Source organism: Apium graveolens, unplaced genomic scaffold (assembly GCF_009905375.1).
Source record: "Apium graveolens cultivar Ventura unplaced genomic scaffold, ASM990537v1 ctg419, whole genome shotgun sequence".
NCBI classification, from domain to species: Eukaryota; Viridiplantae; Streptophyta; class Magnoliopsida; order Apiales; family Apiaceae; genus Apium; species Apium graveolens.
The window spans coordinates 13,847-30,103 of record NW_027418427.1 but is presented as its reverse complement, the minus strand read 5'-3'; the positions used below and the strand labels follow the sequence as shown (position 1 = coordinate 30,103).

Here is a 16,257-nt window from a genome sequence, read left to right as displayed (position 1 = left end):
TAATATTTTTTTGCAATAATTTAGTTGTTAACCTATATAGTAATCAAAATCTCTAATAAAGCCCGATATGATCTAATGTTCCCCAAGCTCTGAAACTTTTTGAAACTTTTTGAAAAGCCCGATCCGGCTCGATCAAGATAAAAGCAGGCCCCGGTTAAAGGCAGGGCTGTTTAAGGTCCAAGCCCGGCCCTTTTGTGCATCCGACTGATATCTGGATAAATATCAGCACCGACCTATCTGTAACAGTTTCATCGAATCATGGTTTTGGAGGTGAAATCGCGTTGCAGCCGATCGATCTCTCTTTGTACAAGAAGCTGTCTCATAATATTCAATCCTAGCTCAATCGCCCCTTTTTATTAAACATAAGGTGTCAATTTCTATTCACTTAACAATCTTTTACGAGTATAATTTATGTCTTTTTATTTAATTCTTCATTTTTATTTAAATTTCTGAATTACTTGCAGAAACAATGAAGAAAGTGCTTCATGAATTTCGTTCCTGTTCACCTGTAGTTTCCAGGTAATTCTTCATATTTTTCGAAATTAATGCGAGATATATAATAGTATTTATTTTTGTTAAATACAACAAGTTGATCTAGATTTGTGTAATTGTGTGTGTGTAAAGTGTATGAAGAAGAAATCTAGAATGGATCCGGCCACATTCATTTTTGGTTGTTTTTTCTATTTAAACGGATCCCGGATCCCGATCCGTTAAAACTATCGAAATTTCCAGCCTCAAACCCTTATAATTTGAAATTTATTGTTAATACTTAATTTTATCCAAGAGCAACATTTACGGTTTATTTACAGTGAAATGATTATATAGTAAAGGATTAATATGGAAGATGCATTGTTAAATGGTTGCAGAAAAAATAAATTTGTTTTAATTTCTATTTATGAAGAAATATTCACAAAAAATAGGTATGACTATGTAAATACGTTAGATTAAAACCATGGTCTTTAAAAGGGCCGCACCAAGTCTGTTTCTAAAGTTTGTTTTCATGTATTCTAATTGGCTAGGCTTATGCTAGTGATCTGGAAGCGGAACTGCCTGTGTTGCAAGAAGAGAATGCACGTCTGCAACAGGCTTTGGTAAGTAAGACACTGGCTACGACTTTGTTTCTGTAAAACGAATCTGCATGTTTATTATTAGTTATCTTTTTGGCTAGTGCAAACATAAACTAGAAGCAACAAAGAGGATTAAACAGCAGACATGTTGACCATGTACTAATCACGTCATATAACAAATCGCAACACACACTTTCACTGTAATTTTGCAGATAATGGAATTTTCACGAATCAAGTTCGTAACGTTTTTTTTCTTTTAATCCGCATCAGAAAGTGAGGCAACTTGAAATTCCTAAATATAATTACAACTTACAGATTAGTATATAGTGATGATATGCATATGAAAAACATTATTTGGGATGAGGATTAATGATCAAAACATTTTGTTGAGAGCGAGTATACTGTTTGTACTGCATTATTTGGGATGAGGATTAATGATCGATTGAGCCTCTTCTAATCCTTTAATAAGGGTTCATACACATTGCTGACTGTGTTGCTCCGACTCGGCTATTCTATAGGCGGTACCTATCTCGGCAGGAATCCGTGCCAGATTCATGGTCTTGAAACCGAATCCTTCTTTGTCGTTACTGGAAAACAATTGTAGCTCGCCAAAAAATATTCGAAGTTTGCCGTAAAAATCATCCCTCCGGTAATAATCGCTGATCTACCGGTGCTTTGAAGGTGACTCTGTATATGTTTGCAGATGTGGGTAGATGATGGATACTTGGATATGTATGACTCTGCGTACCCGAGTCCAATTATTATAGAGCAGCTGCACCTACTGGATCTGGTAATTCCCATAATAATACATGGGTGCAGAAAGCAAAAGATAAAGATTATTACTCTAGTCCCTTTAATTTCTGTCTAAAGTCCCTATTTATTATCTTTTCGCGTATATAATAGAGAGCTAAGTATTTCTTTCTTTCCTCTTCGGCAATTGTTCATATTCCCAATTGAATACTTTCCGCTTTAGTAATTGTTCAGATTCCTAATTGGCCCGTATGATTTGTAAATATATAGTCTTATTTAGTTATTTGTCAATGACTGTTAATGAAATTTACCTTAGCGGATGTATGAGGTCTCAAATATAATGTCTTGCTAACTTTTAATCAGGGTCTTCATTTAACCTTCTAGACTTCTGTTGTAGACAACAAAGAATAATTAAATGTGTACAGGCTCCTTTATTTCTTCTCTGTCTATGAATCTTAGTTTCTTATTCTTACAACCTCAGAGCTCCACTGCTGCTTACATTTTTGTGATGTTTTGGATTCGACTCAAAAGCTGTAATCCGATTTCTGACACAATACACCAACATCGCAAAAGATTTATATTTCTCATTACACAAAATACATGAATCACTGTTTCCTTTCAGTGAAACGCAGAACACACATAAAAATATTTTAAGAGAATAATACCCAATATTTGATGTTCCGTTCAATATCTTAAAAGTACTTTTATGCAGATGTATTGTTTTTTTCCTTTACAAACAAGGCCTTAACCGGCATTTAGAAAGAAAAAAAAATTCTATATAACAGCAGAAGATAGTGATTACGTTGCAAGTTCCCATATGCTATATGCTGATTGGATCCACGGAGGCTCCCACATGTTTGATAACTTTTAGATGATACAAACCTTTAGTTATAGAAACATTTTGTACTTGGTGAAGTTGATATATTACTTTTTTTGTAGTTTACCTGTGTATAAGTTTTCACATCTAAGATCATATTTGTAGGTAGAGAAATGGCAGGATATTAAAAACTGTAGCAAAGAGTTTCTTGGTTACATGAATGTTGGTGATTATTATCAATCCACATATATTAATATGAATTTGTTAACATAGCTGCATAATAGTTGAAAGTGACACTTGGAGCCTTTTCAGATGCGCCATTTAGGCACTTCCCCCTTTTCACTGTTATTTTGATCATTTGACACATAATAATAAAGGAGAAAGAATGTAGACTTTGCGATCTTATTTGTTTAATTAGATTTCTTAATGCTATGAAAGCTTTTCCGTAGTGAAATTTACAGTATTTAGCTCTTCCTCTTTTGTTTCTGCTACCTGGACTGACCAAAATTCACCTGGTTTACAGTGAAGTGAGGATAAAGGGTTTGGAAACATTGGATTATCTAGACAACCTGTCTGATCGAAAATGCTTCACTGAACAAGGAGATGCAATTATTTTTGAATCCGAGGTATACAGTCTTATGTGTGGATTCCCTAGTACTTAGTTTTTTACTTCAATAGTGCACAATAAATGAGCATAGTTGTCATCATCTCCCGTTTATTGACAATGTTATTCGAATTAAGGGATGTAAAAACTTAATTATGAACTAAGATTAGTGGAGAAAAATATGTGCAGTAAATCTCCTCATAAAACGTATAACGATTTCAGATATATAGAAACCTTTAAGGTAGATAATATATATGCAAGTGTCTCTTGGTCCAAACTAAACATCTTTTTTTTACTTGCCAAATATGCAAAAACTTGTTTTGACTGATGTAAAGCCGCATTAACTATCATTTCTTTTTTACTTCGAGTTCTATTTGTTGTGTGACAATTCTGAAGATAGATTGCTTATGGAGCAGTTTCATATGGAATGATATCATGTTAATTTTTCAAAAACTTGAATCTACTGCCTTGTAGATGTAGATGAAGGCTCTGATCAGAAGTTGACAGCTTATATATTTTTCAGGTGGATCGGGCTTATCTTTCTACGGAAAATTGTATTGCAGTCATCGATCACGAAGAGAAGTTTGTGATAAAAAAAAGGGTTACCATATGCTGGTAAGATTTTTGCCGTATTTTGTTGGAATGAAAATAATAAACTATATTTTTAAATCAATACAATATTATTGATGTCCTTATACAAGTAGAATGCATGTTATATATATGTTAAACGTAAAACAGATGCACAAGATTAGTCAGATAAGTAGCCTAATTAGTCATGACTTTCCTACAACACTTAAATATAGATGTATCTCTATTGCCTAGGATTTCCACAATTCATTTTGATTTGAAGTTGTAATTCGTTATCTAGAAGGTGTCAATTTCCGGACTCTGTTCACTTATACAATCTTGATTATCCATGTGTGTGTATACATATGATTGTGGCACAGTTAGACAATTTGACTGAATTATTTTACCATCTTTATCTATGTTTTTTTAATTTATTATCGAACTTCTACTTCTACTTTTACTTCATAAATTTGTGAAATACTTGCAGAATCAATGAAGAAAGTGCTCCATGAATCCCCCCCGGTTGAGTCGTTGACATCTAGTTTCCAGGTAATTTTTTCATTTTTTTAATTAATGCAAGATTTGTAATGTTTGTTGCAGTTGTTATTTTTTATATTTTATTTTTTTGCTATTATTTTAAATTTATTATAGAAATTCATGCTCTATTAAAATCAATAGAATTTTCGCAAAAAAAATCCACTAGAATTGAAATACTACCCAACATATTATTGTTGTCATTAGTGCAACCATATTGGAAGGTTAAGAAACGTCATTTGGTGGAGGCAAAAGTAGTCAATTTTTACCTTTTAAGTATTCACATTTGGAGTTATAAATCTCATATGGAGACAGAATACCATATTTAGTCATTTGCTTCTCTGAGGTATCAATTGTTTTTTGGTTACATATTCCAAATTACTCCACTGGAGACCGGTCACAGCTCATTCTGAATGGTGTACATAGTTAGTGTCTGCTATATCTTTTACCGGCAATATCAAATCATAAGTATTTTATTTATTCATGGAAGTGGTGTGCATTACTTTTACATGAGAAGGTCTAGTAATAAGTTCCTTTAGATTAATATTATTGATCTTGTTATAAACTTATTCTTATAATTTTCTTAACAAGTGCCCTGGTTTTCAGCAATTGTTTGAGGAAGCTGTTGCAGGCCATCTAAATCCATAGCATCTGACCGTGATTGGCTCAGATGAAGCCTCAAAATATTATTACTGTGGATTCTTCTTTAATGTCCATCCAATTATTTAGAGCAGCTGCACCTGCAACCTACTAGATGCGGTAATGCCCAAAATAGTACATGGGTGCAGAAAGCAAAAGGTACAGATAAATAGATAATTACTTTAGTCTCTTCATCTTTTTCAAAGACCCTATTTATATCTTTTTGCATATATAGGATAATAGGATGCCTCCGCTGGACCTTTGTTGCACTGTGGAGCAATCAGCTGTTGTTTCTTTGAAGTTCCAGCAGTCTCCAGTGCTTCTTTCGGCCTGAGCTGCTGCATAAGAATCTCGCTAAATGACGGGTTCTGAAATGCTTTGGCCATGCTAATGAACATCTGCTGTTGCTTCTGTTCAGTCCTTCTCAGCCTCTCTTTAACAGATAACAGATAATTATCTGCATTCTCCTGTTCCTTTTGGATATTCATAATTTCAGTCCTCAACCTGTCGGTATCACTCTCTAATTGTTCGAGTTCTGCCTCCTGTTTAAGGCGCTCTCCATCACGTGAATGCTGTGAACTCTTTTCATCCCTTAAGACATGCTGCTCAGGTTGCTGTAAATTGGTATAAGTAACACCGCCTCTCTTGTAGATGCTTCTCAAAAAAATTGAGTTTTGAATATGGTTCTCCCTGATCATGAGCTAACTCAGTCCGCATTTGTAGCATTTTCCGACCTTTCTTTTAATCAATTCGTCAAACAATCTCAACAAAATATATACAGCAACAAATATAATCCACCAGAATTGAAATACTACCCAACATATTACTGATGTCATCAGTGCAACCATATTGCCCTGGTTTTCTGCAATTGCTTGAGGAAGCTGTTGTAGGCCATCTAAATCCATAGCATCTGACCGTGATTGACTCAGATGAAGCCTCAAAATATTATTACTGTGGATTCTTCTTTAATGTACATGGGTGCAGAAAGCAAAAGGTGCAGATAATTACTTTAGTCTCTTCATCTTTTTCAAATACCCTATTTATTATCTTTTTGCATATATAGTAGATAAATACTTGGTATTCCTTCCGTTCCTCTGCAGTAATTGTTCATATTCCCAATTGAATACCTCTTAGGCGATTGTTCAGATTCCTGATTGGCATATGATCTTTAGATATATAGTCTTACCTTTTCAAAACTGTTGAAGGAATTAACTTTAGTGGATAAATGAGGTCACAAATATAATGCCTTGCTAGCTTGTAATCAGGGTCTTAATTTTAACCATCCAGTCTTCTGTTGTAGACAACAACGAAGTATTAAATGTGTACAGGCTCTTTTTAACAATGTTCACTACATAAATGTGCTTCTCTGATTGGTTTTTGTACCTTTTTCGTAACTTCCTGTACCAGATCTAGACGCTACTCTATTCCCTGATGATGGCCGTACAGTATTTTTAGAATAAACTTTCTTGTCGAATATGGACTGAGAGTATTTGTTTAATGTAAAATTAAACTAACAGCGCCATAATTTAAATAGGAATTTCCATCTTCTTGTTATACTTGGTATTTGAATAAACACCTTTTAATTCATAGAGTAATTGACAATGTTGGAATTTGAATTTGTAAAACGTAGATGTAAAACGTTTTAATTTACAACAGACAAAAGTTTTTTATGGTGTGATTTGTTAAAATGATGATTTGAGTCCATAAAGTGCTTCTATTAATTTCAGCTTAATTGTAATTTGGAGTCGATGTCTATTATTCAGGCCTTAAGCTTACTAGAGATACTGAACGGAAGAATTTGTATGCTGATTTTGATGTGCATACTTTTCCCACTAAAACTTCTCGAGTTGCATCTTGGATGAAGTAATTCTATTATATGCCAATCAAGTATTCCTTTGGCTAAATATTTATGCGACTTCTTTTTTAAATGCTATAATTTGTCATTTTATGCTATAAAAATACTAAATCTATGACGACACTATTAAATTTGGTGTCATGCTTTGACATGTAGTTTTCAGTTTTTCTGATGTATTTGTGTGTGCTTGATTTCTTAGAACAGTAAAACAAGTTAAGGAATAGAAATTTTAAGCTAGAAATGCAAGAGAATCTGATAGGATTCAGTTAGAGAGAGAGAGACGCTGGTGGAATAATAACTTCTATTTTCTGAATAATAGTTCAAACATGAACGTAATTAAAATATTGATGATCTGTTTATACTAAACCTCTATTTACAGTAATAGATTACAACACCCTTGCTATACTACTCCAGCTTTTCTGTCCTTAACCCCTCCTTCAAAATTATTCTTTAAAACAGGAATCCAAGGCCTTCTGTTGCGCATCAGCAACATTATATTCTTGAACTTTTCTGTAAAGATTTGTATAATTGTACTTCATCAATTTGTTATCCATTTATGCTGCAACCAATTTCTCACTTTCTGCTCAGCCAAAAACTTAAGGGCCCAGTGGTCCGGCTTAATGAAAGAAGTGATTATCCATGAGATATGCTGTCCCAATTGCCTATGTATATGCATATGAAATGAACAGAAGTATATTGAACGTAATAAAAGGGTGCAAGGTCATCTTTCATTTTGCTATGTGTATAGTATTACTTGTATTGTCATATTGGTTGTAGTTGCACGGCCGCTTCAAACATCATCTGGGAAGATAAAGTAAAAATTCATTTGATGAAGTATTGGATCATGTATACAGCACCTAATTATAGCATGTGCTTGATTATAATGATTTTTTCTTTTTAACTACAGAGTGGTACAAGTACAAGCACGGTTTTTTGTGGGGAATGCTTCAACGTCGCAATGGAAGGAAATATAGTTGAAGACGTGAATATTGATGAAACGTGAATATGGTTGATGCGTGATTTCAAAGCAGTCATCAGATTATAATTCTGCTAGAATTCTTAGAGATTGACCTAAAGGTTATTTCTCTAGTTAACATTATAGATTGTAATGTTTTCTTTTTCAAACTTAGATAGTAATGTTTATTTGTTTCAGTTTAATTATTATAGCGTAAAATAATTTTTTAACATGTGTGTCGGACAATCCCAAAACCCCTCCCCCGCCAAGAACAGAAAAATCTCTGGAGAATGGAGGATCAGAGTAGTACGTGGAGAAAGACTTGGAGGATAAAGGCACCTCCAAAGATCCTCAACTTCATGTGGAGAGCTCTATCCAATTGTTTGCCTACCATGGTTAATTTGCTGCAGAAAAATATGGATGTCAACCCAGTTTGTCAAGTCTGTCGTCGAGGGGAGGAAACAGTGGAGCATATCTTAGGCTCCTGTGACTTGGCAACTCAATGTTGGAAACAAATTATTCCTCAAGTGCCTCTTAGTGGTAACATGAGTTTTTATCAGTGGTGGCAAAGAATTTTGGAGGTCTGTGACAATGAAAAAAGAGCTCAAATCGCCGCAGTGTGTTGGTCGTTATGGAAAGCCAGAAATGAGCTAACCTGGAACAAGAATTTTACTCGTTTGAATGTCGTTATTGCACAAGCAAAGCAGTTTCTTCTACAATGGAGTATAGCCCAGAAGAGTAAACCTCAATCGCGTTTTCCTTGCTATGTTGAGGGAGACGGTCAGGAAGTCTGGGTTGCACCACAGATTGATTATATGAAGATCTCGGTGGATGCAGCGGTGTTTAATGAGTATAATTCTACAGGGTTGGGTCTAATTGTTAGAGACGAGCAAGGGGAACTAATCCAAGCGAAGACGAAGTACAAGGCTGGCATGATTTCGAGCACAATGGCTGAAGCGTTGGCGATAAAAGAAGCCCTCAGCTGGATCAAAGCGAGCAAGGTATTGGTGGAGTCGGATTGTCTGACAGCCATCCAAGCAATCCGTAGCAAGGCTCCTCTGCTATCTCCTTTTGGTCAGGTCATTCAAGACTGTCGTAAGATGTTGGAGGATTTAAAAACAGTGTCTTTGTTTTTTTGTTAAACGGTCTGCTAATATGGCGACGCACGAGCTAGCTTGTTTGTCATATTCTTTCCTAGATCGAGTTTTCGATAGGATTTCTATTTCTATTGTGGTTAAAAATGTACTGAGAATTGATTTATCGGTTTAATAAAATCTCTTTGTTTGTCAAAAAAAAAGGGTCGCCATATTACGAGTCTATCTAAAATTTTAAAGTGTCATAGAAAATTACGCACTAACCAGATTTTTTCTAAATAATATAACTAACATGCAATATCGATAAAAAGTAGATATTCTTATTTGTCATCACTCATTGCATTGAGTTTGACCTGGTTAATATTCTTATTTATCTTCTGCAATTTGTTAGTGCAAGAAGCTTGACCTAGTTTTCAAAGGGAGAACTAGAGGGCACCGGAGGGAGTCTCGGTATCTTTCAACTGTTTAAGTTCACATAAATTTTAGTGTTAAATTTTGAAAAAAAAATATAAAATAATGTAATTTGGCTTCTTCAAATATTAGTCGGTCCCCCGTAAATTTTATTTCTGGTTCGGTCATATAATAAGAATGACATGTAAATTACACGTGGGTGCTCCTCTATGTAATATTTTATAGTTGATATAATTAATTTAGATATTTAAGTAGATAATTAGAAATAAACCATATTTCGGGCGCCGAAGTTCGAACTCCACAAAATCAACGTTGTATTAAAACTATATAAATTAATAAAATCTCATAAATATTAAATCATGAACCGTTACTCAGATTTAAAATCCTTTAAACATTTTTGTCAAAAAAAATATGACTTAAAATTTCAAAACATACTTGAAAAAAATATGTGATATAGTCATATGGAACAAATATTGAAGTAGACAATGAGTGGGCTTGTGACGCGGGAATGGGAGTGGGGCACTGAATCCAACCTAGACTTTAGGCATCAATATTGGGCTTAAATGACTGTTGTCTTCAAAAATCTCGGAATAACACCAAATTGTAATATGTTGTTAAATCAGGGATTTTGAATGCAAAAACTGAATTTTATTATAAAATCCAAGCTCTTACCTTAGTATATCTGAAAATTAAAATGAATAACTGTAATGGATTTTTCGAGTTTTGTAAAATAATTCTCGATTTTATTAAAGAAAAAGTGAATAAAAAGAGGACATGAAGATAAATATGGAGATAGAGATAGGTAGAAAAGGTAAAAAAGAAGGTAGGGCGGCTAGGATTAGGTGAAGTTAGAGCGGCCGACTCTCATGCAAGAGAGAGAAGTTATTTTAATTATTGGTTACTATTAATTTCAACAATAATTGTCCAACATAGATCTTTGTCATGGATATTATTAGTTACCAACAACATTTTTTGATTTGCATGCAATATTTCGGAAAGATGTAGGTGATGAAAACATATTTTGTTTGGTGTTTGCTGAAACAACATAGACCATAGGAATGTTGTAATTTCACAGAGAGATAAGTTGATGGATTTAGAAAGGTGAATTGGTATTTCTGTAATTGATTTTAAAGCGTTATATCTACACTTAAACCTGTATTAAGTAATATCGGATAAAGTTATAACCTTATTTAGGTACAAATTTTGTCGATCGTAATTTGGGGCACGGTCGTAAAGTAATATTCTCGCTAAGAGTACGAGATAAAAAAAATTAGAAAGTTATCAAAGGCCCAACTAAAATATAAAGTAATAATTTCATAATTATATGTATATTTACATACTCGGCCTGACCCGATTAAAAATCCGGTTAAAATTTGATTATTCTAATATATTTTTTATATATTTATATTTATTATGAATATAAATAATACTTTATGTTGTAAGAGACGTGCCTGTACTTTAACAAGACTAAGACATTTTGTCAACCCTAATTAAGTTATATTGTTATCTTAATTTGTATTTTGTACTTGTAACATTTAAAGTCTGTAAAAATGTCAAAGGAGCATACTGGAGCCTTTTTCTATAAACAGTATCAAGCCTAAGAATTCTATCTGGAAAAAGATCAAGAAGATCATGCCTCAGAAAAATTATGAAGAAGCTTCGAGTTGAATAAAGTTGTTTTAAGAAAAATACTTTAAGTCAAGATCTCTACAAGTCACAGATTTAATGTTATAGAGAAGTCATTCGAGAACTACAGAATAACTTATATAGAAGTCAGGAAAGCTACTAGAGAACTCAGAGAGATATCGACAAGTCAAGAAGACATGAAGGCTAGAGATATCGACAAGTCATTTCTTCACTAGAGAACTCAGAGTTATCGACAAGTCTACATTCTTTAGAGAACTCAGAGTTATCAATAAGTCAAGTTCCACTAGAGAACTCAAAGATATCGATAAGTCAAAATTCACTAGAGAACTCTGAGATATCGACAAGTTAAATTTGACTAGAGAACTCTGAGATATCGACAAGTCAAGAAGCTACTAGAGAACTAAGAGTTATCTATAAGTCAAAGTGAAGATGTAAAGACTAGAGATCTCGACAAGCTAAAATTCTCTTATAGAGAATTGAAGACCTCTACAAGCCAAACTAAATATAGAGTACTAGAGATCTCGATAAGTCATTATACTTATCGAGATGTCAAGATCTCTATGTGCCTAAACTGGAGATCTCGAGTAAAATTCTCAAAGTACAGAATCATAGACCGGTTCAATATTCATGATAAACATCTTCACTTTGACTTCATGATAGACCAGTTCAAGATCTCTATGTGCCTAAACTGGAGATCTCGAGTAAAAGTGCACAAAGCTCAACTCAAGGCTTTTCACCTCTTTGGTAAAGCTCTTGAAGTCAAATTGACTGGTTATGAAGACAGGATCAGGAAGATTGTGAGGGAAAAGATGGATGAACTCATTCTCTTCCAAACTGAGATCAAAAATTAATTCAAATACTTCTCAGAACAAATGTCTAAATATGATCTCAGTGGAGTAGATAATGGCATGACACAACTAAAGGACTCATTTGTTGCCTTGCACAAGCAAGTTCAAAATCATATCACTAACTCTAATGACACAAGGTTGAAGCTAGATCAGATGCACTCTGCAAGATACACTCCTTCTCCCTTGGTCATGGATGAAATTCAGAAATTTGTGCAAGCTACATTTGGGTCTTCCACTATTATCTCTACATCAAGCTCCCATCAACCTGCATCTACATCAACAAATCTACAGATTCAATCTCTACAAGGTCAAGTCACTGCATTGCAAGACTCCAACTCTTCTCTCACTGCACAAGTTCAGGCCTTGACATCTCTTGTCAAGAGCCAACAAACAGATATCAAAACCCTGGTGGACTCCCATAAGCATCTTCAAATGCAGAATTCTGTAGCCTTGGAAGCCATCATGGGTAAACTCAACATACCACTACCTTCTTTGCCTGAACAAGTCAGGCCTGAAATTCCTACTCCCCTTCTAATGTCTGTCAACAAGACTAAGGGGGAGATAAAAGCTAGGTTGACACGATCAAGGTCATGTCAACAACAAGTCCAGGGTCATGAAAAGAAATCTAAAGAAGTTGATCTTGACATGAAGAGACTTATTAGGGCTGTTGAAGGACCTAGTCTGAGCAGAGAGTTTGATGAACTACTCACGGCTTTAAAAGCTTCTCTCAACGACAATCACTTCACATACAAAAAGGTCCTGGACAAGACAATTAATTTCATAAGAGTGATCATGGGCAATCAGGACAACTTTCTGCACAAGAGAATAGATATCAATGCAAATAACTCAGGGACAGACATATGTATGCAAGTGTCTCTAAATTACCTTGTCTCAAGGAGGGCATCTGAGTTAGATATCTTCATCAGCAAAGTCAAAGTTATAACTCATGAAGATACCTTGCTATTGACTGAATTGAGGAATGCTCAAATGGCTGCTTTTCCTGAAGCTTATTTACATCCAAACAAGGGTATAACATATATCTGTCCAAACACCAATTACTTCAAACATTTTCAGATCCCCAAACATTGTGTCATGAGCAACAAGAAGCTTATCATGATCCTAGGAACTAGTTTAAGAGCTAAGAAAAATAAGAACAATGATGATATGGAAATGATAAAGCTACTGAGGAGATATCTGGAAAATGCAGAAGCCAACTTGCCCGAAACACAAATCAACAAGGATAACTTGGATGATGATGAACATAAGAAAGATGATCAAAATCCTTCTGGCTCAAATCCAATTCAGTCCAGTAAGCCATCTGGCAGCAAGGGTGGAGAGAAGAAGAAGGAGGATGACAAGAAAGATGAAGAAATGAGGAGAAGATGTGAGAGGAAGAGCAGAAAGCCTCATGATGATTCAGAAACTCAGAAAACCCTAAAAATCCAAACACAACCACCTCAAACCTCAAAGCCAAAGTTTTTGTACAAACAAACAGCCAACTCTCTTCTAAAAATCCCAATCACCACATGCCAGACAAATCTCAAGAAAATGACAACCCTATCTTTAGCCAGACCTTCATTAAAATTCAAGCACAAACCTGTTGGGAGAAAGCCTAAGAAAGTCAAGCTTGCAAAGAATGTGGAAGTCACTGAAAGGGGCATCTGGAACTGTTTCAAGCAATCTGAATTTCTACCTCTAAATTGGTGCATCTCAAATGAAGACTATTTTCAACAACTTGCGGAGGAAATAGTCAAAATTTGGATTGTATCTCTTAGGGAAGTAATAATTTTCTATGAAGATGGATCATTCACCTTTCTTAGCAGCAAATTAATGGACTCTCTTTCAACCATAGAAATTAAGAGAATAATGAGCTTGATAAAGGACAAGGATACTGTTTCAAGGGCATGAAGATCAGTTCTAGCTGAATGGTTGATTGAAAGGGAGAAAACAAAGAAAAGAGAAGAGGCTGAAGCTGAAGAGAGAATGAGGAAGTATGATAAAGAAATAGAGATGTACATAAAAAGATCTGAAGAGTTGAAAGCAAAAAGAATGAGCAAAATTTCTAAAGATGGGAGATTTCTGAACATCAAAGCTGGTGGATTCTCAAGATTCTGCTTAGAGGTTCTGGACAATGGTTATCCAAAGGCAGCAAGACAAAAACTTGTAGAAGCTCTAAGTGGAACACTTATCATAGAAGAACTTTAAATTCTTGATCATTTGAAGGATAAACTCAGAGAAGAAGCAGACGTAAAAACTGTCTGTACCTGATTCTTGTAATCATTGAACCTTGTGAATCTTATGTTGTATAAGTTTTAATTCTATCAAGCTTATGTATTAATTCTATACTCCATCATTTCAAACTTGGAGTTAGTCTTGTTAACAGGCATGAATTTGTGTTAAGCAATCTTCTCACAAATTGGGAAAGATTGTTGTAAGAGACATGCCTGTACTTTAACAAGACTAAGATATTTTGTCAACCTTAAATAAGTTGTATTGTTATCTTAATTTGAATTTTAGTACTTGTAACATTTAAAGTCTATAAAAATGTCAAAGGAGCAGACTGGAGCCTTTTCTATAAATAGTATCAAGCCTAAGAATTCTATCTGGAAGAAGATCAAGAAGATCATGTCTCAGAAGAATTATGAAGAAGTTTGGAGTTGAATAAAGATGTTTTAAGAAAAATACTCTAAGTCAAGATCTCTACAAGTCACAGATTTAATGTTATAGAGAAGTCATTCGAGAACTGTTATTCCTAGTGAACTAACAATGAGATTTACAGAAGGGGGGTTGAATGTAAATCTCAAAACTTTTTCAAGTTTTGAGCAGTTTCAAAGGCTGTGTGTTTAAGATAAACAAGTGTGTGAATTGCTTTAAGCTAATACAGACAGATATATATTCAAGCACAAAAGTACAGAACACAACAGACCTTAAAAACTTTTCTGGTGGATTTGTTGTTCCACCAGAGATGGTATTTCAGAAAATCTGTGATTCAAGAAGTTGATCACAGCTGCATCCTAGTACAAACTAGATAATTTTTCTCAAGATTTTTCTAAACAGCTCTGGAAAAATTCTATTCTAATTACTAGCTGCTACTTGGTTTATATAACACCAAGTTTACAAGTGAAGACAAAGATAAAAAATACAATAATAAAATAAGTTCTCCACTTGTTTCTTCTCCATTTTACTCCAGTGCATTGTTGACTATTGCCTCTTTATGCTAGAGTAGAACGACTGCTTTTTCTGATGTTCCTGAAATAGGCTACCACATCTCAGTTGTCTCTGTCAACCCATGTGCCTCTGTTTGTAGGTACAACTACCACTTGTCAACTGCTATTTAACAGAACATCCGTTGAAGCCTTCATCCGTTGATAGCTTTATCCGTTGATGTGTTAGCAGTTGAAGCTCTATCCGATGATGCACTCATCCGTTGAAGGATGTTATCCGTTGAAGCTTTAGAGACATCCGTTGAAGCTTTGTTTCTCATCCGTTGAAGGTCTTTAAGTTATCCGTTGACACCATTTCATTTATACAAAATTACAAGGTCATGAAATATTTACAATTGGTCTTCCTATCTGCATATTCCTTTAGTAGTCAACATGACTTATAATTTCCCTCAACATTTAAGAATTATATCTCAAATTCAGAGACTGAAATGTGCTACAACACTAGACTTATTTCTAAGTAAAGCTACACCATCAACGGATAGCCAAAGTGGTCTTATCCGTTGAGGCTACAAACACTAGATTTCTACTTAAGTGTTTTGTTAAACATATCATCAAACTAATGCACATATATTCCTAACAATCTCCCCCTATTTATGTCTATAAGAATTGTAGACATAAATTCAAGGTTAACTTGATGATAACAAAACACTTAACAAATATATGAACTGAAACTAAGTAGAAATTTAAAAGTGCTGCAAAAGTGTATGTACTAGAAGGTAATTGAAGATTTACAGTGTTTCCAAGGGTGCTCCTCTAGCCTGAGCAAATCATCTTTTTCTTCTTTGATCCCTGGTTTTCTTTCCTAGCCCTTTGTCATTTTCCTCAATTTGGAGTTGGAGTTGTCTGAAGAATTCAGCTTCAGCTTCATCTTCATCACTGATATCCAACTTAGATTGCATTTCTTTGAGAGTTTCATTGCTGGCAATCTTGAGTTGGTCTTCAAGTCTGAAAAATCTTCTGACTCCTTTATCATCTCTGAATTCCATCAACCAATGAGGTGATTTGTGAATTGTAGTTCCCCTTTCTTGAATGAGTAAGGTTCTGGGCAAAGCATTGGGCAAAGCATTGGGCAAAACTTTGAAATTTCAAGAAAGCGTAAAGTAAAATGAAAAATCAGAAGGGCTTATATACTTTCTCAAATTAAAAAGCATAAATAAGAGATTAAACAATAAATATGTGTAAGTGAATTTCAGCCGTTTAAGAATAAACTGTAAGTATTCTGGCCCCCAAACTCTACCTATTATA

The 16,257-nt window shown here is 34.5% G+C and overlaps 1 long non-coding RNA gene across 4 annotated transcripts in view; it reads left to right on the top strand.

Annotated features, from left to right (window-relative positions):
* Positions 1-16,257, top strand: part of LOC141701591 (uncharacterized) — a 39,738-nt gene that overhangs the window by 12,186 nt on the left and 11,295 nt on the right. The window lies entirely within an intron of this gene.